The 24,759-nt window shown below is 26.1% G+C and overlaps 1 protein-coding gene across 1 annotated transcript in view; it reads right to left on the minus strand.

Moving 5' to 3' along the window:
* Positions 1 to 24,759, minus strand: part of LOC144086686 (neuropilin-2-like) — a 94,095-nt gene that overhangs the window by 6,170 nt on the left and 63,166 nt on the right. The window lies entirely within an intron of this gene.

Raw genomic sequence — 24,759 nt, forward strand, 5'->3', positions numbered from 1 at the left:
AAACTACGACATAATATAGTAAGGCTTTTTTTCTTAAAAAACGACATAGTATAGTAAGGCTTTTTTCTTAAAAAAACGACATAGTATAGTAAGGCTTTTTTCTTAAAAAACGACATAGTATAGTAAGGCTTTTTTTCTTAAAAATGACATAGTATAGTAAGGCTTTTTTTCTTAAAAAATGACACAGTATAGTAAGGCTTTTTTTCTTAAAATACAACATAGTATAGTAAGGCTTTTTTCTTAAAAAACACGACATAGTATAGTAAGGCTTTTTTCTTTAAAAAAACGACATAGTATAGTAAGGCTTTTTTCTTTAAAAAAACGACATAGTATAGTAAGGCTTTTTTTCTTAAAAAACGACATAGTATAGTAAGGCTTTTTTTCTTAAAAAACGGGATAGTATAGTAAGGCTTTTTTTCTTAAAAAACGACATAGTATAGTAAGGCTTTTTTCTTAAAAAAACGACATAGTATAGTAAGGCTTTTTTCTTAAAAAAACGACATTGTATAGTAAGGCTTTTTTCTTAAAAAAACGACATAGTATAGTAAGGCTTTTGTTCTTAAAAAACGACATAGTATAGTAAGGCTTTTGTTCTTAAAAAACGACATAGTATAGTAAGGCTTTTTTTCTTAAAAAACGACATAGTATAGTAAGGCTTTTTTTCTTAAAAAACGACATAGTATAGTAAGGCTTTTTTCTTAAAAAACGACATAGTATAGTAAGGCTTTTTTTAAAAAAAAACGACATAGTATAGTAAGGCTTTTTTTCTTAAAAAACGACATAGTGTAGTAAGGCTTTTTTTTCTTAAAAAACGACAGAATAGTAAGGCTTTTTTTCTTAAAAATGACAGTATAGTAAGGCTTTTTTTCTTAAAAAATGACAGTATAGTAAGGCTTTTTTTCTTAAAATACGACATAGTATAGTAAGGCTTTTTTTCTTAAAATACGACATAGTATAGTAAGGCTTTTTTTCTTAAAAATGACATAGTATAGTAAGGCTTTTTTTCTTAAAAAATGACATAGTATAGTAAGGCTTTTTTTCTTGAAATACGACATAGTATAGTAAGGCTTTTTTTCTTAAAATAAGACATAGTATAGTAAGGCTTTTTTCTTAAAAAAACGACATAGTATAGTAAGGCTTTTTTCTTAAAAAAACGACATAGTATAGTAAGGCTTTTTTTCTTAAAATATGACATAGTATAGTAAGGCTTTTTTTCTTAAAATACGACATAGTATAGTAAGGCTTTTTTTCTTAAAAATGACATAGTATAGTAAGGCTTTTTTTCTTAAAAAATGACATAGTATAGTAAGGCTTTTTTTCTTGAAATACGACATAGTATAGTAAGGCTTTTTTTCTTAAGAAACGACATAGTATAGTAAGGCTTTTTTCTTAAAAAAACGACATAGTATAGTAAGGCTTTTTTCTTAAAAAACAACATAGTATAGTAAGGCTCTTTTTCTTAAAATACGACATAGTATAGTAAGGCTTTTTTTCTCAAAATACGACATAGTATTGTAAGGCTTTTTTTCTTAAAAATGACATAGTATAGTAAGGCTTTTTTTCTTTAAAAACGACATAGTATAGTAAGGCTTTTTTTTCTTAAAAAACGACATAGTATAGTAAGGCTTTTTTCTTAAAAAAACGACATAGTATAGTAAGGCTTTTTTCTTAAAAAACAACATAGTATAGTAAGGCTTTTTTCTTAAAAAAACGACATAGTATAGTAAGGCTTTTTTCTTAAAAAACGACATAGTATAGTAAGGCTTTTTTTCTTAAAAAACGACATAGTATTGTAAGGCTTTTTTTCTTAAAAATGACATAGTATAGTAAGGCTTTTTTTCTTAAAAAACGACATAGTATAGTAAGGCTTTTTTTCTTAAAATACAACATAGTATAGTAAGGCTTTTTTTCTTAAAAAACGACATAGTATAGTAAGGCTTTTTTTCTTAAAAAACGACATAGTATAGTAAGGCTTTTTTTCTTAAAAAACGACATAGTATAGTAAGGCTTTTTTTTCTTAAAAAACGACATAGTATAGTAAGGCTTTTTTTTCTTAAAAACGACATAGTATAGTAAGGCTTTTTTCTTAAAAAAACGACATAGTATAGTAAGGCTTTTTTCTTAAAAAACGACATAGTATAGTAAGGCTTTTTTCTTAAAAAAACGACATAGTATAGTAAGGCTTTTTTCTTAAAAAAACGACATTGTATAGTAAGGCTTTTTTCTTAAAAAAACGACATAGTATAGTAAGGCTTTTGTTCTTAAAAAACGACATAGTATAGTAAGGCTTTTGTTCTTAAAAAACGACATAGTATAGTAAGGCTTTTTTTCTTAAAAAACGACATAGTATAGTAAGGCTTTTTTTCTTAAAAAACGACATAGTATAGTAAGGCTTTTTTCTTAAAAAACGACATAGTATAGTAAGGTTTTTTTAAAAAAAAAACGACATAGTATAGTAAGGCTTTTTTTCTTAAAAAACGACATAGTGTAGTAAGGCTTTTTTTTCTTAAAAAACGACAGAATAGTAAGGCTTTTTTTCTTAAAAATGACATAGTATAGTAAGGCTTTTTTTCTTAAAAAATGACAGTATAGTAAGGCTTTTTTTCTTAAAATACGACATAGTATAGTAAGGCTTTTTTTCTTAAAATACGACATAGTATAGTAAGGCTTTTTTTCTTAAAAATGACATAGTATAGTAAGGCTTTTTTTCTTAAAAAATGACATAGTATAGTAAGGCTTTTTTTCTTGAAATACGACATAGTATAGTAAGGCTTTTTTTCTTAAAATAAGACATAGTATAGTAAGGCTTTTTTCTTAAAAAAACGACATAGTATAGTAAGGCTTTTTTCTTAAAAAAACGACATAGTATAGTAAGGCTTTTTTTCTTAAAATACGACATAGTATAGTAAGGCTTTTTTTCTTAAAATACGACATAGTATAGTAAGGCTTTTTTTCTTAAAAATGACATAGTATAGTAAGGCTTTTTTTCTTAAAAAATGACATAGTATAGTAAGGCTTTTTTTCTTGAAATACGACATAGTATAGTAAGGCTTTTTTTCTTAAGAAACGACATAGTATAGTAAGGCTTTTTTCTTAAAAAAACGACATAGTATAGTAAGGCTTTTTTCTTAAAAAACAACATAGTATAGTAAGGCTTTTTTTCTTAAAATACGACATAGTATAGTAAGGCTTTTTTTCTCAAAATACGACATAGTATTGTAAGGCTTTTTTTCTTAAAAATGACATAGTATAGTAAGGCTTTTTTTCTTTAAAAACGACATAGTATAGTAAGGCTTTTTTTTCTTAAAAAACGACATAGTATAGTAAGGCTTTTTTCTTAAAAAAACGACATAGTATCGTAAGGCTTTTTTCTTAAAAAACAACATAGTATAGTAAGGCTTTTTTCTTAAAAAAACGACATAGTATAGTAAGGCTTTTTTCTTAAAAAACGACATAGTATAGTAAGGCTTTTTTTCTTAAAAAACGACATAGTATTGTAAGGCTTTTTTTCTTAAAAATGACATAGTATAGTAAGGCTTTTTTTCTTAAAAAACGACATAGTATAGTAAGGCTTTTTTTCTTAAAATACAACATAGTATAGTAAGGCTTTTTTTCTTAAAAAACGACATAGTATAGTAAGGCTTTTTTTCTTAAAAAACGACATAGTATAGTAAGGCTTTTTTTCTTAAAAAACGACATAGTATAGTAAGGCTTTTTTTTCTTGAAAAAACGACATAGTATAGTAAGGCTTTTTTTTCTTAAAAACGACATAGTATAGTAAGGCTTTTTTCTTAAAAAAACGACATAGTATAGTAAGGCTTTTTTCTTAAAAAACGACATAGTATAGTAAGGCTTTTTTCTTAAAAAAACAACATAGTATAGTAAGGCTTTTTTTCTTAAAAAACGACATAGTATAGTAAGGCTTTTTTTCTTAAAAAACGACATAGTATAGTAAGGCTTTTTTTCTTAAAAAACGACATAGTATAGTAAGGCTTTTTTTGTTAAAAAACGACATAGTATAGTAAAGCTTTTTTTCTTAAAAAACGACATAGTATAGTAAGGCTTTTTTTCTTAAAAAACGACATAGTATAGTAAGGCTTTTTTTTCTTAAAAAACGACATAGTATAGTAAGGCTTTTTTTGTTAAAAATGACATAGTATAGTAAGGCTTTTTTTCTTAAAATACGACATAGTATAGTAAGGCTTTTTTTCATAAAATACGACATAGTATAGTAAGGCTTTTTTTCTTAAAAAACGACATAGTATAGTAAGGCTTTTTTCTTAAAAAAACGACATAGTATAGTAAGGCTTTTTTCTTAAAAAACGACATAGTATAGTAAGGCTTTTTTTCTTAAAATACGACATAGTATAGTAAGGCTTTTTTTCTTAAAATACGACATAGTATTGTAAGGCTTTTTTTCTTAAAAATGACATAGTATAGTAAGGCTTTTTTTCTTAAAAAACGACATAGTATAGTAAGGCTTTTTTTCATAAAAAACGACATAGTATAGTAAGGCTTTTTTCTAAAAAAAACGACATAGTATAGTAAGGCTTTTTTCTTAAAAAAACGACATAGTATAGTAAAGCTTTTTTCTTAAAAAACGACATAGTATAGTAAGGCTTTTTTTCTTAAAAAACGACATAGTATAGTAAGGCTTTTTTTCTTAAAAATGACATAGTATAGTAAGGCTTTTTTTCTTAAAAAATGACATAGTATAGTAAGGCTTTTTTCTTTAAAAAAAATGACATAGTATAGTAAGGCTTTTTTCTTTAAAAAAACGACATAGTATAGTAAGGCTTTTTTCTTAAAAAACGACATAGTATAGTAAGGCTTTTTTCTTAAAAAAACGACATAGTATAGTAAGGCTTTTATCTTAAAAAACGACATAGTATAGTAAGGCTTTTTTTCTTAAAAAACGACATAGTATTGTAAGGCTTTTTTTCTTAAAAATGACATAGTATAGTAAGGCTTTTTTTCTTAAAAAACGACATAGTATAGTAAGGCTTTTTTTCTTAAAATACAACATAGTATAGTAAGGCTTTTTTTCTTAAAAAACGACATAGTATAGTAAGGCTTTTTTTCTTAAAAAACGACATAGTATAGTAAGGCTTTTTTTCTTAAAAAACGACATAGTATAGTAAGGCTTTTTTTTCTTAAAAAACGACATAGTATAGTAAGGCTTTTTTTTCTTAAAAACGACATAGTATAGTAAGGCTTTTTTCTTAAAAAAACGACATAGTATAGTAAGGCTTTTTTCTTAAAAAACGACATAGTATAGTAAGACTTTTTTTCTTAAAACACGACATAGTATAGTAAGGCTTTTTTCTTAAAAAACGACATAGTATAGTAAGGCTTTTTTTGTTAAAAAACGACATAGTATAGTAAAGCTTTTTTTCTTAAAAAACGACATAGTATAGTAAGGCTTTTTTTCTTAAAAAACGACATAGTATAGTAAGGCTTTTTTTTCTTAAAAAACGACATAGTATAGTAAGGCTTTTTTTGTTAAAAATGACATAGTATAGTAAGGCTTTTTTTCTTAAAATACGACATAGTATAGTAAGGCTTTTTTTCTTAAAAAACGACATAGTATAGTAAGGCTTTTTTTTCTTAAAAAACGACATAGTATAGTAAGGCTTTTTTCTTAAAAAAACGACATAGTATAGTAAGGCTTTTTTCTTAAAAAACGACATAGTATAGTAAGGCTTTTTTTCTTAAAATACGACATAGTATAGTAAGGCTTTTTTTCTTAAAATACGACATAGTATTGTAAGGCTTTTTTTCTTAAAAATGACATAGTATAGTAAGGCTTTTTTTCTTAAAAAACGACATAGTATAGTAAGGCTTTTTTTCTTAAAAAACGACATAGTATTGTAAGGCTTTTTTTCTTAAAAATGACATAGTATAGTAAGGCTTTTTTTCTTAAAAAACGACATAGTATAGTAAGGCTTTTTTTTCTTAAAAAACGACATAGTATAGTAAGGCTTTTTTTTCTTAAAAACGACATAGTATAGTAAGGCTTTTTTCTTAAAAAAACGACATAGTATAGTAAGGCTTTTTTCTTAAAAAACGACATAGTATAGTAAGGCTTTTTTTCTTAAAATACGACATAGTATAGTAAGGCTTTTTTTCTTAAAATACGACATAGTATTGTAAGGCTTTTTTTCTTAAAAATGACATAGTATAGTAAGGCTTTTTTTCTTAAAAAACGACATAGTATAGTAAGGCTTTTTTTCATAAAAAACGACATAGTATAGTAAGGCTTTTTTCTAAAAAAAACGACATAGTATAGTAAGGCTTTTTTCTTAAAAAAACGACATAGTATAGTAAAGCTTTTTTCTTAAAAAACGACATAGTATAGTAAGGCTTTTTTTCTTAAAAAACGACATAGTATAGTAAGGCTTTTTTTCTTAAAAATGACATAGTATAGTAAGGCTTTTTTTCTTAAAAAATGACATAGTATAGTAAGGCTTTTTTCTTTAAAAAAAATGACATAGTATAGTAAGGCTTTTTTCTTTAAAAAAACGACATAGTATAGTAAGGCTTTTTTCTTAAAAAACGACATAGTATAGTAAGGCTTTTTTCTTAAAAAAACGACATAGTATAGTAAGGCTTTTATCTTAAAAAACGACATAGTATAGTAAGGCTTTTTTTCTTAAAAAACGACATAGTATTGTAAGGCTTTTTTTCTTAAAAATGACATAGTATAGTAAGGCTTTTTTTCTTAAAAAACGACATAGTATAGTAAGGCTTTTTTTCTTAAAATACAACATAGTATAGTAAGGCTTTTTTTCTTAAAAAACGACATAGTATAGTAAGGCTTTTTTTCTTAAAAAACGACATAGTATAGTAAGGCTTTTTTTCTTAAAAACGACATAGTATAGTAAGGCTTTTTTTTCTTAAAAAACGACATAGTATAGTAAGGCTTTTTTTTCTTAAAAACGACATAGTATAGTAAGGCTTTTTTCTTAAAAAAACGACATAGTATAGTAAGGCTTTTTTCTTAAAAAACGACATAGTATAGTAAGACTTTTTTTCTTAAAACACGACATAGTATAGTAAGGCTTTTTTCTTAAAAAACGACATAGTATAGTAAGGCTTTTTTTGTTAAAAAACGACATAGTATAGTAAAGCTTTTTTTCTTAAAAAACGACATAGTATAGTAAGGCTTTTTTTCTTAAAAAACGACATAGTATAGTAAGGCTTTTTTTTCTTAAAAAACGACATAGTATAGTAAGGCTTTTTTTGTTAAAAATGACATAGTATAGTAAGGCTTTTTTTCTTAAAATACGACATAGTATAGTAAGGCTTTTTTTCTTAAAAAACGACATAGTATAGTAAGGCTTTTTTTTCTTAAAAAACGACATAGTATAGTAAGGCTTTTTTTGTTAAAAATGACATAGTATAGTAAGGCTTTTTTTCTTAAAATACGACATAGTATAGTAAGGCTTTTTTTCTTAAAAAACGACATAGTATAGTAAGGCTTTTTTTCATAAAAAACGACATAGTATAGTAAGGCTTTTTTCTTTAAAAAACGACATAGTATAGTAAGGCTTTTTTCTTAAAAAACGACATAGTAAAGTAAGGCTTTTTTCTTAAAAAAACGACAGTATAGTAAAGCTTTTTTCTTAAAAAACGACATAGTATAGTAAGGCTTTTTTTCTTAAAAAACGACATAGTATAGTAAGGCTTTTTTTCTTAAAAATGACATAGTATAGTAAGGCTTTTTTTCTTAAAAAATGACATAGTATAGTAAGGCTTTTTTCTTTAAAAAAACGACATAGTATAGTAAGGCTTTTTTCTTTAAAAAAACGACATAGTATAGTAAGGCTTTTTTTCTTAAAAAACGAGATAGTATAGTAAGGCTTTTTTTCTTAAAAAACGACATAGTATAGTAAGGCTTTTTTCTTAAAAAAACGACATAGTATAGTAAGGCTTTTTTCTTAAAAAACGACATAGTATAGTAAGGCTTTTTTCTTAAAAAAATGACATAGTATAGTAAGGCTTTTTTCTTAAAAAACGACATAGTATAGTAAGGCTTTTTTTCTTAAAAAACGACATAGTATAGTAAGGCTTTTTTTCTTAAAAAACTACATAGTATAGTAAGGCTTTTTTTCTTAAAAAACGACATAGTATAGTAAGGCTTTTTTTTCTTAAAAAACGACATAGTATAGTAAGGCTTTTTTTTCTTAAAAACGACATAGTATAGTAAGGCTTTTTTCTTAAAAAAAACGACATAGTATAGTAAGGCTTTTTTCTTAAAAAACGACATAGTATAGTAAGGCTTTTTTCTTAAAAAAACAACATAGTATAGTAAGGCTTTTTTCTTAAAAAACGACATAGTATAGTAAGGCTTTTTTTCTTAAAAAACTACATAGTATAGTAAGGCTTTTTTTCTTAAAAAACGACATAGTATAGTAAGGCTTTTTTTCTTAAAAAACGACATAGTATAGTAAGGCTTTTTTCTTAAAAAACGACATAGTATAGTAAGGCTTTTTTCTTAAAAAACGACATAGTATAGTAAGGCTTTTTTTTCTTAAAAAACGACTTAGTATAGTAAGGCTTTTTTTCTTAAAAATGACATAGTATAGTAAGGCTTTTTTTCTTAAAAAATGACATAGTATAGTAAGGCTTTTTTCTTAAAATACGACATAGTATAGTAAGGCTTTTTTTCTTAAAATACGACATAGTATTGTAAGGCTTTTTTTCTTAAAAATGACATAGTATAGTAAGGCTTTTTTTCTTAAAAAACGACATAGTATAGTAAGGCTTTTTTTTCTTAAAAAACGACATAGTATAGTAAGGCTTTTTTCTTAAAAAAACGACATAGTATAGTAAGGCTTTTTTCTTAAAAAACGACATAGTATAGTAAGGCTTTTTTCTTAAAAAAACGACATAGTATAGTAAGGCTTTTTTCTTAAAAAACGACATAGTATAGTAAGGCTTTTTTTCTTAAAAAACGACATAGTATAGTAAGGCTTTTTTTCTTAAAAATGACATAGTATAGTAAGGCTTTTTTTCTTAAAAAATGACATAGTATAGTAAGGCTTTTTTTCTTAAAATACAACATAGTATAGTAAGGCTTTTTTTCTTAAAAAACACGACATAGTATAGTAAGGCTTTTTTCTTTAAAAAAAACGACATAGTATAGTAAGGCTTTTTTCTTTAAAAAAACGACATAGTATAGTAAGGCTTTTTTTCTTAAAAACGACATAGTATAGTAAGGCTTTTTTCTTAAAAAAACGACATAGTATAGTAAGGCTTTTTTCTTAAAAAACGACATAGTATAGTAAGGCTTTTTTCTTAAAAAAACGACATAGTATAGTAAGGCTTTTTTCTTAAAAAACAACATAGTATAGTAAGGCTTTTTTTCTTAAAAAACGACATAGTATAGTAAGGCTTTTTTTCTTAAAAAACGACATAGTATAGTAAGGCTTTTTTTCTTAAAAAACGACATAGTATAGTAAGGCTTTTTTCTTAAAAAACAACATAGTATAGTAAGGCTTTTTTTCTTAAAAAACGACATAGTATAGTAAGGCTTTTTTTCTTAAAAAACGACATAGTATAGTAAGGCTTTCATTTTATTCTACAGTACAACTGGATAGTAAGGCTTTTTTTCTTAAAAAACGACATAGTATAGTAAGGCTTTTTTTCTTAAAAAACGACATAGTATAGTAAGGCTTTTTTTCCTTAAAAAACACGACATAGTATAGTAAGGCTTTTTTCTTTAAAAAAACGACATAGTATAGTAAGGCTTTTTTCTTTAAAAAAACGACATAGTATAGTAAGGCTTTTTTTCTTAAAAAACGACATAGTATAGTAAGGCTTTTTTTCTTAAAAAACGGGATAGTATAGTAAGGCTTTTTTTCTTAAAAAACGACATAGTATAGTAAGGCTTTTTTCTTAAAAAAACGACATAGTATAGTAAGGCTTTTTTCTTAAAAAAACGACATTGTATAGTAAGGCTTTTTTCTTAAAAAAACGACATAGTATAGTAAGGCTTTTTTCTTAAAAAACGACATAGTATAGTAAGGCTTTTTTTCTTAAAAAACGACATAGTATTGTAAGGCTTTTTTTCTTAAAAATGACATAGTATAGTAAGGCTTTTTTTCTTTAAAAACGACATAGTATAGTAAGGCTTTTTTTTCTTAAAAAACGACATAGTATAGTAAGGCTTTTTTCTTAAAAAAACGACATAGTATAGTAAGGCTTTTTTCTTAAAAAACAACATAGTATAGTAAGGCTTTTTTCTTAAAAAAACGACATAGTATAGTAAGGCTTTTTTCTTAAAAAACGACATAGTATAGTAAGGCTTTTTTTCTTAAAAAACGACATAGTATTGTAAGGCTTTTTTTCTTAAAAATGACATAGTATAGTAAGGCTTTTTTTCTTAAAAAACGACATAGTATAGTAAGGCTTTTTTTCTTAAAATACAACATAGTATAGTAAGGCTTTTTTTCTTAAAAAACGACATAGTATAGTAAGGCTTTTTTTCTTAAAAAACGACATAGTATAGTAAGGCTTTTTTTCTTAAAAAACGACATAGTATAGTAAGGCTTTTTTTTCTTAAAAAACGACATAGTATAGTAAGGCTTTTTTTTCTTAAAAACGACATAGTATAGTAAGGCTTTTTTCTTAAAAAAACGACATAGTATAGTAAGGCTTTTTTCTTAAAAAACGACATAGTATAGTAAGGCTTTTTTCTTAAAAAAACGACATAGTATAGTAAGGCTTTTTTCTTAAAAAAACGACATTGTATAGTAAGGCTTTTTTCTTAAAAAAACGACATAGTATAGTAAGGCTTTTGTTCTTAAAAAACGACATAGTATAGTAAGGCTTTTGTTCTTAAAAAACGACATAGTATAGTAAGGCTTTTTTTCTTAAAAAACGACATAGTATAGTAAGGCTTTTTTTCTTAAAAAACGACATAGTATAGTAAGGCTTTTTTCTTAAAAAACGACATAGTATAGTAAGGCTTTTTTAAAAAAAAAACGACATAGTATAGTAAGGCTTTTTTTCTTAAAAAACGACATAGTGTAGTAAGGCTTTTTTTTCTTAAAAAACGACAGAATAGTAAGGCTTTTTTTCTTAAAAATGACATAGTATAGTAAGGCTTTTTTTCTTAAAAAATGACAGTATAGTAAGGCTTTTTTTCTTAAAATACGACATAGTATAGTAAGGCTTTTTTTCTTAAAATACGACATAGTATAGTAAGGCTTTTTTTCTTAAAAATGACATAGTATAGTAAGGCTTTTTTTCTTAAAAAATGACATAGTATAGTAAGGCTTTTTTTCTTGAAATACGACATAGTATAGTAAGGCTTTTTTTCTTAAAATAAGACATAGTATAGTAAGGCTTTTTTCTTAAAAAAACGACATAGTATAGTAAGGCTTTTTTCTTAAAAAAACGACATAGTATAGTAAGGCTTTTTTTCTTAAAATACGACATAGTATAGTAAGGCTTTTTTTCTTAAAATACGACATAGTATAGTAAGGCTTTTTTTCTTAAAAATGACATAGTATAGTAAGGCTTTTTTTCTTAAAAAATGACATAGTATAGTAAGGCTTTTTTTCTTGAAATACGACATAGTATAGTAAGGCTTTTTTTCTTAAGAAACGACATAGTATAGTAAGGCTTTTTTCTTAAAAAAACGACATAGTATAGTAAGGCTTTTTTCTTAAAAAACAACATAGTATAGTAAGGCTTTTTTTCTTAAAATACGACATAGTATAGTAAGGCTTTTTTTCTCAAAATACGACATAGTATTGTAAGGCTTTTTTTCTCAAAAATGACATAGTATAGTAAGGCTTTTTTTCTTTAAAAACGACATAGTATAGTAAGGCTTTTTTTTCTTAAAAAACGACATAGTATAGTAAGGCTTTTTTCTTAAAAAAACGACATAGTATCGTAAGGCTTTTTTCTTAAAAAACAACATAGTATAGTAAGGCTTTTTTCTTAAAAAAATGACATAGTATAGTAAGGCTTTTTTCTTAAAAAACGACATAGTATAGTAAGGCTTTTTTTCTTAAAAAACGACATAGTATTGTAAGGCTTTTTTTCTTAAAAATGACATAGTATAGTAAGGCTTTTTTTCTTAAAAAACGACATAGTATAGTAAGGCTTTTTTTCTTAAAATACAACATAGTATAGTAAGGCTTTTTTTCTTAAAAAACGACATAGTATAGTAAGGCTTTTTTTCTTAAAAAACGACATAGTATAGTAAGGCTTTTTTTCTTAAAAAACGACATAGTATAGTAAGGCTTTTTTTTCTTGAAAAAACGACATAGTATAGTAAGGCTTTTTTTTCTTAAAAACGACATAGTATAGTAAGGCTTTTTTCTTAAAAAAACGACATAGTATAGTAAGGCTTTTTTCTTAAAAAACGACATAGTATAGTAAGGCTTTTTTCTTAAAAAAACAACATAGTATAGTAAGGCTTTTTTTCTTAAAAAACGACATAGTATAGTAAGGCTTTTTTTCTTAAAAAACGACATAGTATAGTAAGGCTTTTTTTCTTAAAAAACGACATAGTATAGTAAGGCTTTTTTTGTTAAAAAACGACATAGTATAGTAAAGCTTTTTTTCTTAAAAAACGACATAGTATAGTAAGGCTTTTTTTCTTAAAAAACGACATAGTATAGTAAGGCTTTTTTTTCTTAAAAAACGACATAGTATAGTAAGGCTTTTTTTGTTAAAAATGACATAGTATAGTAAGGCTTTTTTTCTTAAAATACGACATAGTATAGTAAGGCTTTTTTTCATAAAATACGACATAGTATAGTAAGGCTTTTTTTCTTAAAAAACGACATAGTATAGTAAGGCTTTTTTCTTAAAAAAACGACATAGTATAGTAAGGCTTTTTTCTTAAAAAACGACATAGTATAGTAAGGCTTTTTTTCTTAAAATACGACATAGTATAGTAAGGCTTTTTTTCTTAAAATACGACATAGTATTGTAAGGCTTTTTTTCTTAAAAATGACATAGTATAGTAAGGCTTTTTTTCTTAAAAAACGACATAGTATAGTAAGGCTTTTTTTCATAAAAAACGACATAGTATAGTAAGGCTTTTTTCTAAAAAAAACGACATAGTATAGTAAGGCTTTTTTCTTAAAAAAACGACATAGTATAGTAAAGCTTTTTTCTTAAAAAACGACATAGTATAGTAAGGCTTTTTTTCTTAAAAAACGACATAGTATAGTAAGGCTTTTTTTCTTAAAAATGACATAGTATAGTAAGGCTTTTTTTCTTAAAAAATGACATAGTATAGTAAGGCTTTTTTCTTTAAAAAAAATGACATAGTATAGTAAGGCTTTTTTCTTTAAAAAAACGACATAGTATAGTAAGGCTTTTTTCTTAAAAAACGACATAGTATAGTAAGGCTTTTTTCTTAAAAAAACGACATAGTATAGTAAGGCTTTTATCTTAAAAAACGACATAGTATAGTAAGGCTTTTTTTCTTAAAAAACGACATAGTATTGTAAGGCTTTTTTTCTTAAAAATGACATAGTATAGTAAGGCTTTTTTTCTTAAAAAACGACATAGTATAGTAAGGCTTTTTTTCTTAAAATACAACATAGTATAGTAAGGCTTTTTTTCTTAAAAAACGACATAGTATAGTAAGGCTTTTTTTCTTAAAAAACGACATAGTATAGTAAGGCTTTTTTTCTTAAAAAACGACATAGTATAGTAAGGCTTTTTTTTCTTAAAAAACGACATAGTATAGTAAGGCTTTTTTTTCTTAAAAACGACATAGTATAGTAAGGCTTTTTTCTTAAAAAAACGACATAGTATAGTAAGGCTTTTTTCTTAAAAAACGACATAGTATAGTAAGACTTTTTTTCTTAAAACACGACATAGTATAGTAAGGCTTTTTTCTTAAAAAACGACATAGTATAGTAAGGCTTTTTTTGTTAAAAAACGACATAGTATAGTAAAGCTTTTTTTCTTAAAAAACGACATAGTATAGTAAGGCTTTTTTTCTTAAAAAACGACATAGTATAGTAAGGCTTTTTTTTCTTAAAAAACGACATAGTATAGTAAGGCTTTTTTTGTTAAAAATGACATAGTATAGTAAGGCTTTTTTTCTTAAAATACGACATAGTATAGTAAGGCTTTTTTTCTTAAAAAACGACATAGTATAGTAAGGCTTTTTTTTCTTAAAAAACGACATAGTATAGTAAGGCTTTTTTTGTTAAAAATGACATAGTATAGTAAGGCTTTTTTTCTTAAAATACGACATAGTATAGTAAGGCTTTTTTTCTTAAAAAACGACATAGTATAGTAAGGCTTTTTTTCATAAAAAACGACATAGTATAGTAAGGCTTTTTTCTTAAAAAAACGACATAGTATAGTAAGGCTTTTTTCTTAAAAAACGACATAGTAAAGTAAGGCTTTTTTCTTAAAAAAACGACAGTATAGTAAAGCTTTTTTCTTAAAAAACGACATAGTATAGTAAGGCTTTTTTTCTTAAAAAACGACATAGTATAGTAAGGCTTTTTTTCTTAAAAATGACATAGTATAGTAAGGCTTTTTTTCTTAAAAAATGACATAGTATAGTAAGGCTTTTTTCTTTAAAAAAAACGACATAGTATAGTAAGGCTTTTTTCTTTAAAAAAACGACATAGTATAGTAAGGCTTTTTTTCTTAAAAAACGAGATAGTATAGTAAGGCTTTTTTTCTTAAAAAACGACATAGTATAGTAAGGCTTTTTTCTTAAAAAAACGACATAGTATAGTAAGGCTTTTTTCTTAAAAAACGACATAGTATAGTAAGGCTTTTTTCTTAAAAAAATGACATAGTATAGTAAGGCTTTTTTCTTAAAAAACGACATAGTATAGTAAGGCTTTTTTTCTTAAAAAACGACATAGTATAGTAAGGCTTTTTTTCTTAAAAAACTACATAGTATAGTAAGGCTTTTTTTCTTAAAAAACGACATAGTATAGTAAGGCTTTTTTTTCTTAAAAAACGACATAGTATAGTAAGGCTTTTTTTTCTTAAAAACGACATAGTATAGTAAGGCTTTTTTCTTAAAAAAAACGACATAGTATAGTAAGGCTTTTTTCTTAAAAAACGACATAGTATAGTAAGGCTTTTTTCTTAAAAAAACAACATAGTATAGTAAGGCTTTTTTCTTAAAAAACGACATAGTATAGTAAGGCTTTTTTTCTTAAAAAACTACATAGTATAGTAAGGCTTTTTTTCTTAAAAAACGACATAGTATAGTAAGGCTTTTTTTCTTAAAAAACGACATAGTATAGTAAGGCTTTTTTCTTAAAAAACGACATAGTATAGTAAGGCTTTTTTCTTAAAAAACGACATAGTATAGTAAGGCTTTTTTTTCTTAAAAAACGACTTAGTATAGTAAGGCTTTTTTTCTTAAAAATGACATAGTATAGTAAGGCTTTTTTTCTTAAAAAATGACATAGTATAGTAAGGCTTTTTTCTTAAAATACGACATAGTATAGTAAGGCTTTTTTTCTTAAAATACGACATAGTATTGTAAGGCTTTTTTTCTTAAAAATGACATAGTATAGTAAGGCTTTTTTTCTTAAAAAACGACATAGTATAGTAAGGCTTTTTTTTCTTAAAAAACGACATAGTATAGTAAGGCTTTTTTCTTAAAAAAACGACATAGTATAGTAAGGCTTTTTTCTTAAAAAACGACATAGTATAGTAAGGCTTTTTTCTTAAAAAAACGACATAGTATAGTAAGGCTTTTTTCTTAAAAAACGACATAGTATAGTAAGGCTTTTTTTCTTAAAAAACGACATAGTATAGTAAGGCTTTTTTTCTTAAAAATGACATAGTATAGTAAGGCTTTTTTTCTTAAAAAATGACATAGTATAGTAAGGCTTTTTTTCTTAAAATACAACATAGTATAGTAAGGCTTTTTTTCTTAAAAAACACGACATAGTATAGTAAGGCTTTTTTCTTTAAAAAAAACGACATAGTATAGTAAGGCTTTTTTCTTTAAAAAAACGACATAGTATAGTAAGGCTTTTTTTCTTAAAAACGACATAGTATAGTAAGGCTTTTTTCTTAAAAAAACGACATAGTATAGTAAGGCTTTTTTCTTAAAAAACGACATAGTATAGTAAGGCTTTTTTCTTAAAAAAACGACATAGTATAGTAAGGCTTTTTTCTTAAAAAACAACATAGTATAGTAAGGCTTTTTTTCTTAAAAAACGACATAGTATAGTAAGGCTTTTTTTCTTAAAAAACGACATAGTATAGTAAGGCTTTTTTTCTTAAAAAACGACATAGTATAGTAAGGCTTTTTTCTTAAAAAACAACATAGTATAGTAAGGCTTTTTTTCTTAAAAAACGACATAGTATAGTAAGGCTTTTTTTCTTAAAAAACGACATAGTATAGTAAGGCTTTCATTTTATTCTACAGTACAACTGGATAGTAAGGCTTTTTTTCTTAAAAAACGACATAGTATAGTAAGGCTTTTTTTCTTAAAAAACGACATAGTATAGTAAGGCTTTTTTTCCTTAAAAAACACGACATAGTATAGTAAGGCTTTTTTCTTTAAAAAAACGACATAGTATAGTAAGGCTTTTTTCTTTAAAAAAACGACATAGTATAGTAAGGCTTTTTTTCTTAAAAAACGACATAGTATAGTAAGGCTTTTTTTCTTAAAAAACGGGATAGTATAGTAAGGCTTTTTTTCTTAAAAAACGACATAGTATAGTAAGGCTTTTTTCTTAAAAAAACGACATAGTATAGTAAGGCTTTTTTCTTAAAAAAACGACATTGTATAGTAAGGCTTTTTTCTTAAAAAAACGACATAGTATAGTAAGGCTTTTTTCTTAAAAAACGACATAGTATAGTAAGGCTTTTTTTCTTAAAAATGACATAGTATAGTAAGGCTTTTTTTCTTAAAAAATGACAGTATAGTAAGGCTTTTTTTCTTAAAATACGACATAGTATAGTAAGGCTTTTTTTCTTAAAATACGACATAGTATAGTAAGGCTTTTTTTCTTAAAAATGACATAGTATAGTAAGGCTTTTTTTTCTTAAAAACGACATAGTATAGTAAGGCTTTTTTCTTAAAAAAACGACATAGTATAGTAAGGCTTTTTTTCTTAAAATACGACATAGTAGAGTAAGGCTTTTTTTCTCAAAATACGACATAGTATTGTAAGGCTTTTTTTCTTAAAAATGACATAGTATAGTAAGGCTTTTTTTCTTAAAAAACGACATAGTATAGTAAGGCTTTTTTTCTTAAAATACAACATAGTATAGTAAGGCTTTTTTTCTTAAAAAACGACATAGTATAGTAAGGCTTTTTTTCTTAAAAAACGACATAGTATAGTAAGGCTTTTTTTCTTAAAAAACGACATAGTATAGTAAGGCTTTTTTTCTTAAAAAACGACATAGTATAGTAAGGCTTTTTTTTCTTAAAAACGACATAGTATAGTAAGGCTTTTTTCTTAAAAAAACGACATAGTATAGTAAGGCTTTTTTCTTAAAAAACGACATAGTATAGTAAGGCTTTTTTTCTTAAAAAAACGACATAGTATAGTAAGGCTTTTTTCTTAAAAAACGACATAGTATAGTAAGGCTTTTTTTGTTAAAAAACGACATAGTATAGTAAAGCTTTTTTTCTTAAAAAACGACATAGTATAGTAAGGCTTTTTTTCTTAAAAAACGACATAGTATAGTAAGGCTTTTTTTTCTTAAAAAACGACATAGTATAGTAAGGCTTTTTTTGTTAAAAATGACATAGTATAGTAAGGCTTTTTTTCTTAAAATACGACATAGTATAGTAAGGCTTTTTTTCTTAAAAAACGACATAGTATAGTAAGGCTTTTTTTTCTTAAAAAACGACATAGTATAGTAAGGCTTTTTTTGTTAAAAATGACATAGTATAGTAAGGTTTTTTTTCTTAAAATACGACATAGTATAGTAAGGCTTTTTTTCATAAAATACGACATAGTATAGTAAGGCTTTTTTTCTTAAAAAACGACATAGTATAGTAAGGCTTTTTTCTTAAAAAACGACATAGTATAGTAAGGCTTTTTTTCTTAAAATACGACATAGTATAGTAAGGCTTTTTTTCTTAAAATACGACATAGTATTGTAAGGCTTTTTTTCTTAAAAATGACATAGTATAGTAAGGCTTTTTTTCTTAAAAAACGACATAGTATAGTAAGGCTTTTTTTCATAAAAAACGACATAGTATAGTAAGGCTTTTTTCTTAAAAAAACGACATAGTATAGTAAGGCTTTTTTCTTAAAAAACGACATAGTAAAGTAAGGCTTTTTTCTTAAAAAAACGACAGTATAGTAAAGCTTTTTTCTTAAAAAACGACATAGTATAGTAAGGCTTTTTTTCTTAAAAAACGACATAGTATAGTAAGGCTTTTTTTCTTAAAAATGACATAGTATAGTAAGGCTTTTTTTCTTAAAAAATGACATAGTATAGTAAGGCTTTTTTCTTTAAAAAAAACGACATAGTATAGTAAGGCTTTTTTCTTTAAAAAAACGACATAGTATAGTAAGGCTTTTTTTCTTAAAAAACGAGATAGTATAGTAAGGCTTTTTTTCTTAAAAAACGACATAGTATAGTAAGGCTTTTTTCTTAAAAAAACGACATAGTATAGTAAGGCTTTTTTCTTAAAAAACGACATAGTATAGTAAGGCTTTTTTCTTAAAAAAATGACATAGTATAGTAAGGCTTTTTTCTTAAAAAACGACATAGTATAGTAAGGCTTTTTTTCTTAAAAAACGACATAGTATAGTAAGGCTTTTTTTCTTAAAAAACTACATAGTATAGTAAGGCTTTTTTTCTTAAAAAACGACATAGTATAGTAAGGCTTTTTTTTCTTAAAAAACGACATAGTATAGTAAGGCTTTTTTTTCTTAAAAACGACATAGTATAGTAAGGCTTTTTTCTTAAAAAAACCACATAGTATAGTAAGGCTTTTTTCTTAAAAAACGACATAGTATAGTAAGGCTTTTTTCTTAAAAAACGACATAGTATAGTAAGGCTTTTTTCTTAAAAAAACAACATAGTATAGTAAGGCTTTTTTCTTAAAAAACGACATAGTATAGTAAGGCTTTTTTTCTTAAAAAACTACATAGTATAGTAAGGCTTTTTTTCTTAAAAAACGACATAGTATAGTAAGGCTTTTTTTCTTAAAAAACGACATAGTATAGTAAGGCTTTTTTCTTAAAAAACGACATAGTATAGTAAGGCTTTTTTCTTAAAAAACGACATAGTATAGTAAGGCTTTTTTTTCTTAAAAAACGACTTAGTATAGTAAGGCTTTTTTTCTTAAAAATGACATAGTATAGTAAGGCTTTTTTTCTTAAAAAATGACAGTATAGTAAGGCTTTTTTTCTTAAAATACGACATAGTATAGTAAGGCTTTTTTTCTTAAAAAACGACATAGTATAGTAAGGCTTTTTTTCTTAAAAACGACATAGTATAGTAAGGCTTTTTTTCTTAAAAAACACGACATAGTATAGTAAGGCTTTTTTCTTTAAAAAAAACGACATAGTATAGTAAGGCTTTTTTCTTTAAAAAAACGACATAGTATAGTAAGGCTTTTTTTCTTAAAAAAACGAGATAGTATAGTAAGGCTTTTTTCTTAAAAAAACGACATAGTATAGTAAGGGTTTTTTCTTAAAAAACGACATAGTATAGTAAGGCTTTTTTCTTAAAAAACGACATAGTATAGTAAGGCTTTTTTTCTTAAAAAACGACATAGTATAGTAAGGCTTTTTTTCTTAAAAAACGACATAGTATAGTAAGGCTTTTTTTCTTAAAAAACGACATAGTATAGTAAGGCTTTTTTTTCTTAAAAAACGACATAGTATAGTAAGGCTTTTTTTCTTAAAAACGACATAGTATAGTAAGGCTTTTTTCTTAAAAAAACGACATAGTATAGTAAGGCTTTTTTCTTAAAAAACGACATAGTATAGTAAGGCTTTTTTCTTAAAAAAACGACATAGTATAGTAAGGCTTTTTTCTTAAAAAACAACATAGTATAGTAAGGCTTTTTTTCTTAAAAAACGACATAGTATAGTAAGGCTTTTTTTCTTAAAAAACGACATAGTATAGTAAGGCTTTTTTTCTTAAAAAACGACATAGTATAGTAAGGCTTTTTTTCTTAAAAAACGACATAGTATAGTAAGGCTTTTTTTCTTAAAAAACGACATAGTATAGTAAGGCTTTTTTTCCTTAAAAAACGACATAGTATAGTAAGGCTTTTTTTCTTAAAAATGACATAGTATAGTAAGGCTTTTTTTCTTAAAAAATGACAGTATAGTAAGGCTTTTTTTCTTAAAATACGACATAGTATAGTAAGGCTTTTTTTCTTAAAATACGACATAGTATAGTAAGGCTTTTTTTCTTAAAAATGACATAGTATAGTAAGGCTTTTTTTCTTATCAAATGACATAGTATAGTAAGGCTTTTTTTCTTAAAATACGACATAGTATAGTAAGGGTTTTTTCTTAAAAAACGACATAGTATAGTAAGGCTTTTTTCTTAAAAAACGACATAGTATAGTAAGGCTTTTTTTCTTAAAAAACGACATAGTATAGTAAGGCTTTTTTTTCTTAAAAAACGACATAGTATAGTAAGGCTTTTTTTCTTAAAATACGACATAGTATAGTAAGGGTTTTTTCTTAAAAAAACGACATAGTATAGTAAGGCTTTTTTCTTAAAAAACGACATAGTATAGTAAGGCTTTTTTTCTTAAAATACGACATAGTATAGTAAGGCTTTTTTTCTTAAAATACGACATAGTATAGTAAGGCTTTTTTTCTTAAAAATGACATAGTATAGTAAGGCTTTTTTTCTTAAAAAATGACATAGTATAGTAAGGCTTTTTTTCTTGAAATACGACATAGTATAGTAAGGCTTTTTTTCTTTAAAAAACGACATAGTATACTAAGGCTTTTTTTCTTAAAAAACGACATAGTATAGTAAGGATTTTTTTTCTTAAAAAACGACATAGTATAGTAAGGCTTTTTTCTTAAAAAACGACATAGTATAGTAAGGCTTTTTTCTTAAAAAACGACATAGTATAGTAAGGTTTTTTTCTTAAAAAAACGACATAGTATAGTAAGGCTTTTTTCTTAAAAAACGACATAGTATAGTAATGCTTTTTTCTTTAAAAAACGACATAGTATAGTAAGGCTTTTTTCTTAAAAAATGACATAGTATACTAAGGCTTTTTTCTTTAAAAAACGACATAGTATAGTAAGGCTTTTTTCTTACTAAACGACATAGTAAACTAAGGATTTTTTCTTAAAAAACGACATAGTATAGTAAGGCTTTTTTCTTAAAAAACGACATAGTATAGTAAGGCTTTTTTCTTAAAAAAACGACATAGTATAGTAAGGCTTTTTTCTTAAAAAACGACATAGTATAGTAAGGCTTTTTTTCTTAAAATACGACAGTATAGTAAGGCTTTTTTTCTTAAAATACGACATAGTATAGTAAGGCTTTTTTCTTAAAAAACGACATAGTACAGTAAGGCTTTTTTTCTTAAAAAACGACATAGTATAGTAAGGCTTTTTTTCTTAAAAAACGACATAGTATTGTAAGGCTTTTTTTCTTAAAAAACGACATAGTATAGTAAGGCTTTTTTTTCTTAAAAAACAACATAGTACAGTAAGGCTTTTTTCTTAAAAAACGGCATAGTATAGTAAGGCGTTTTTCCTTAAAAAAGACATAGTATAGTAAGGCTATCTTTTCTTAAAAAACGACATAGTATAGTAAGGCTTTTTTCTTTAAAAAAACGACATAGTATAGTAAGGCTTTTTTCTTAAAAAACGACATAGTATACTAAGGCTTTTTTTCTTAAAAAACGACATAGTATAGTAAGGCTTTTTTTCTTAAAAAACGACATAGTATAGTAAGGCTTTTTCTCTTAAAAAACGACATAGTATAGCAAGGCTTTTTTTCTTAAAAAACGACATAGTATAGTAATGCTTTTTTCTTTAAAAAACGACATAGTATAGTAAGGCTTTTTTTCTTAAAATACGACAGTATAGTAAGGCTTTTCTTCTTAAAATACGATAGTATAGTAAAGATTTTTTTCTTAAAAAACGACATAGTATAGTAAGGCTTTTTTCTTAAAAAAACGACAGTATAGTAAGGCTTTTTTCTTTAAAAAACAACATAGTATAGTAAGGCTTTTTTCTTAAAAAACGACATAGTAAACTAAGGCTTTTTTTCTTAAAAAACGACATAGTATAGTAAGGCTTTTTTTCTTAAAATACGTCATAGTATAGAAAAGCTTTTTTCTTAAAAAAACGACAGTATAGTAAATCTTTTTTTCTTAAAAAAACGACATAGTATAGTAAGGCTTTTTTCTTAAAAAACGACATAGTATACTAAGGCTTTTTTTCTTAAAATACGACAGTATAGTAAAGCTTTTTTTCTTTAAAAAACGACATAGTATAGTAAGGCTTTTTTCTTAAAAATCAACAGTGTAGTAAGGCTTTTTTTCTTAAAATACGACTTAGTATAGTAAGGCTTTTTTTTCTTAAAAAACGACATAGTATAGTAAGGCTTTTTTTCTTAAAATACAACATAGTATAGTAAGGCTTTTTTCTTAAAAAACGACATAGTACAGTAAGGCTTTTTTTTCTTAAAAAAACAACATAGGATAGTAAGGCTTTTTTTCTTATAAAACGACATAGTATAGTAAGGCTTTTTTCTTAAAAAACGACAGTATAGTAAGGCTTTTTTCTTAAAATACGACATTGTATAGTAAAGCTTTTTTTCTTAAAAAGTGACATAGTATAGAAAGGCTTTTTTCTTAAAAAACGACATAGTATAGTAAGGCTTTTTTCTTTAAAAAAACGACATTGTATAGTAAGGCTTTTTTTCTTAAAAAACAACATAGTATAGTAAGGTTTTTTTTCTTATAAAACAACATAGTATAGTAAGGCTTTTTTCTTTAAAACGACATAGTATAGTAAGGCTTTTTTTCTTAAAAAACGACATAGTATAGTAAGGCTTTTTTTCTTAAAAAATGACAGTATAGTAAGGCTTTTTTCTTAAAAAATGACAGTATAGTAAGGCTTTTTTTCTTAAAATACGACATAGTATAGTAAGGCTTTTTTTCTTTAAAAAACGACATAGTATACTAAGGCTTTTTTTCTTAAAAAACGACATAGTATAGTAAGGCTTTTTTTCTTAAAAAACAACATAGTATAGTAAGGCTTTTTTTTCTTAAAAACGACATAGTAAACTAAGGCTTTTTTTCTTAAAAAACGACATAGTATAGTAAGGCTTTTTTCTTAAAATACGACAGTATAGTAAAGCTTTTTTTCTTAAAAAAACGACATAGTATAGTAAGGCTTTTTTCTTAAAAAAAACGACAAAGTATAGTAAGGCTTTTTTAATTTAAAAAACGACATAGTATAGTAAGGCTTTTTCCTTAAAAATCAACAGTGTAGTAAGGCTTTTTTTCTTAAAATACGACAGTATAGTAAGGCTTTTTTTTCTTAAAAAACGACATAGTATAGTAAGGCTTTTTTTCTTAAAATACAACATAGTATAGTAAGGCTTTTTTCTTTAAAAAAACGACTTAGCATTGTGAGGCTTTTTTCTTAAAAACAACATAGTATAGTGAGGCTTTTTTTCTTAAAAAACGACATAGTATAGTAAGGCCTTTTTTCCTAAAAAAACGACATAGTATAGTAGGGCTTTTTTTAAAAAAACGACCATGTATAGTAAGGCTTTTTTTAAAAAACGACCATGTATAGTAAGGCTATTTTTTGTGTAAAAAAAAAAAGAAAATGCACAGCTAAGGCATGAGAAAAATGGGCTATATGACTTCATCTCATCTCATTTTCTGAACCACTTTATCCTCACTAGGGTTGCGGGGTTGCTGGAGCCCATCCCAGCTAACTTCAGGCCAGAGGCGGGGGACACCCTGAATTGGTGGCCAGCCAAGCTATATGACTTCCCTCCATTTGAATTTCAGACTATTATCGATCAGGTTATGGCACGAGGCAGCTCCGAGGCGATATTACGTGTATATCATCATCGAGTCGATGAGGCAATCTAAAAGGATGCAATCCAAATAAGTCAAGTGTATGTTGAGTCAGGCTCAAAACGGCATCTTCATGACTTTAGGCAGAGTGGGACACTGTAAAATCTTGATTTAATGAGCTCCATTTAATAGCCCTAGTCACACAATCTATCGATGGTCTTTTTTCTTTCCTTTCTTCCTCTCAAATCTCAACCTGATGTCCTTTTTTTCATGAAAAATAGAGTAGGGGGATCTATCTTTAGAAAGCAAGGAACAGTTTTTCTTCTGCTTTCATCTCCCTCCATCTCTGGGCCCATTCTTAGTAGGAAAAGCCATCTCTCTTAATGGGCCCTTGGCCGGCAAGAGATTTTTGCCGCTCATTTTCTCTCCTGTGGTTGATACAGGAAGGATTTGCAGCGCGGGTGGAAGAAGCAGAATAAGAAGAAGGAGGGTTTAATACAAAGGCCGAGGGATTCCAGCATGAAAGTAATGATGTGGGGAGAAAGCACAAGGAGGTGCGCAGCTGGAAAGTCACCAAAACACTCAAAATGAAACAGGATTTGGTACCACCAAGTTTTAACTATTTGCGTCAACTGGGGGTGCAGGGGTGGGGGGTTTTGATTTCAACAACCTAAATCTTTTTAAGACATTATAGATTTATAGACAGGTAAAAATTACGATGAAAGCTGAAGAAGATTTTGGCGGTCACGAGTGAATACGTTATAAAAAATGCAGATAATTGTGAAAACAGGCAAAT

This window comes from Stigmatopora argus, chromosome 13, assembly GCF_051989625.1.
Source record: "Stigmatopora argus isolate UIUO_Sarg chromosome 13, RoL_Sarg_1.0, whole genome shotgun sequence".
Classification (NCBI taxonomy): Eukaryota; Metazoa; Chordata; class Actinopteri; order Syngnathiformes; family Syngnathidae; genus Stigmatopora; species Stigmatopora argus.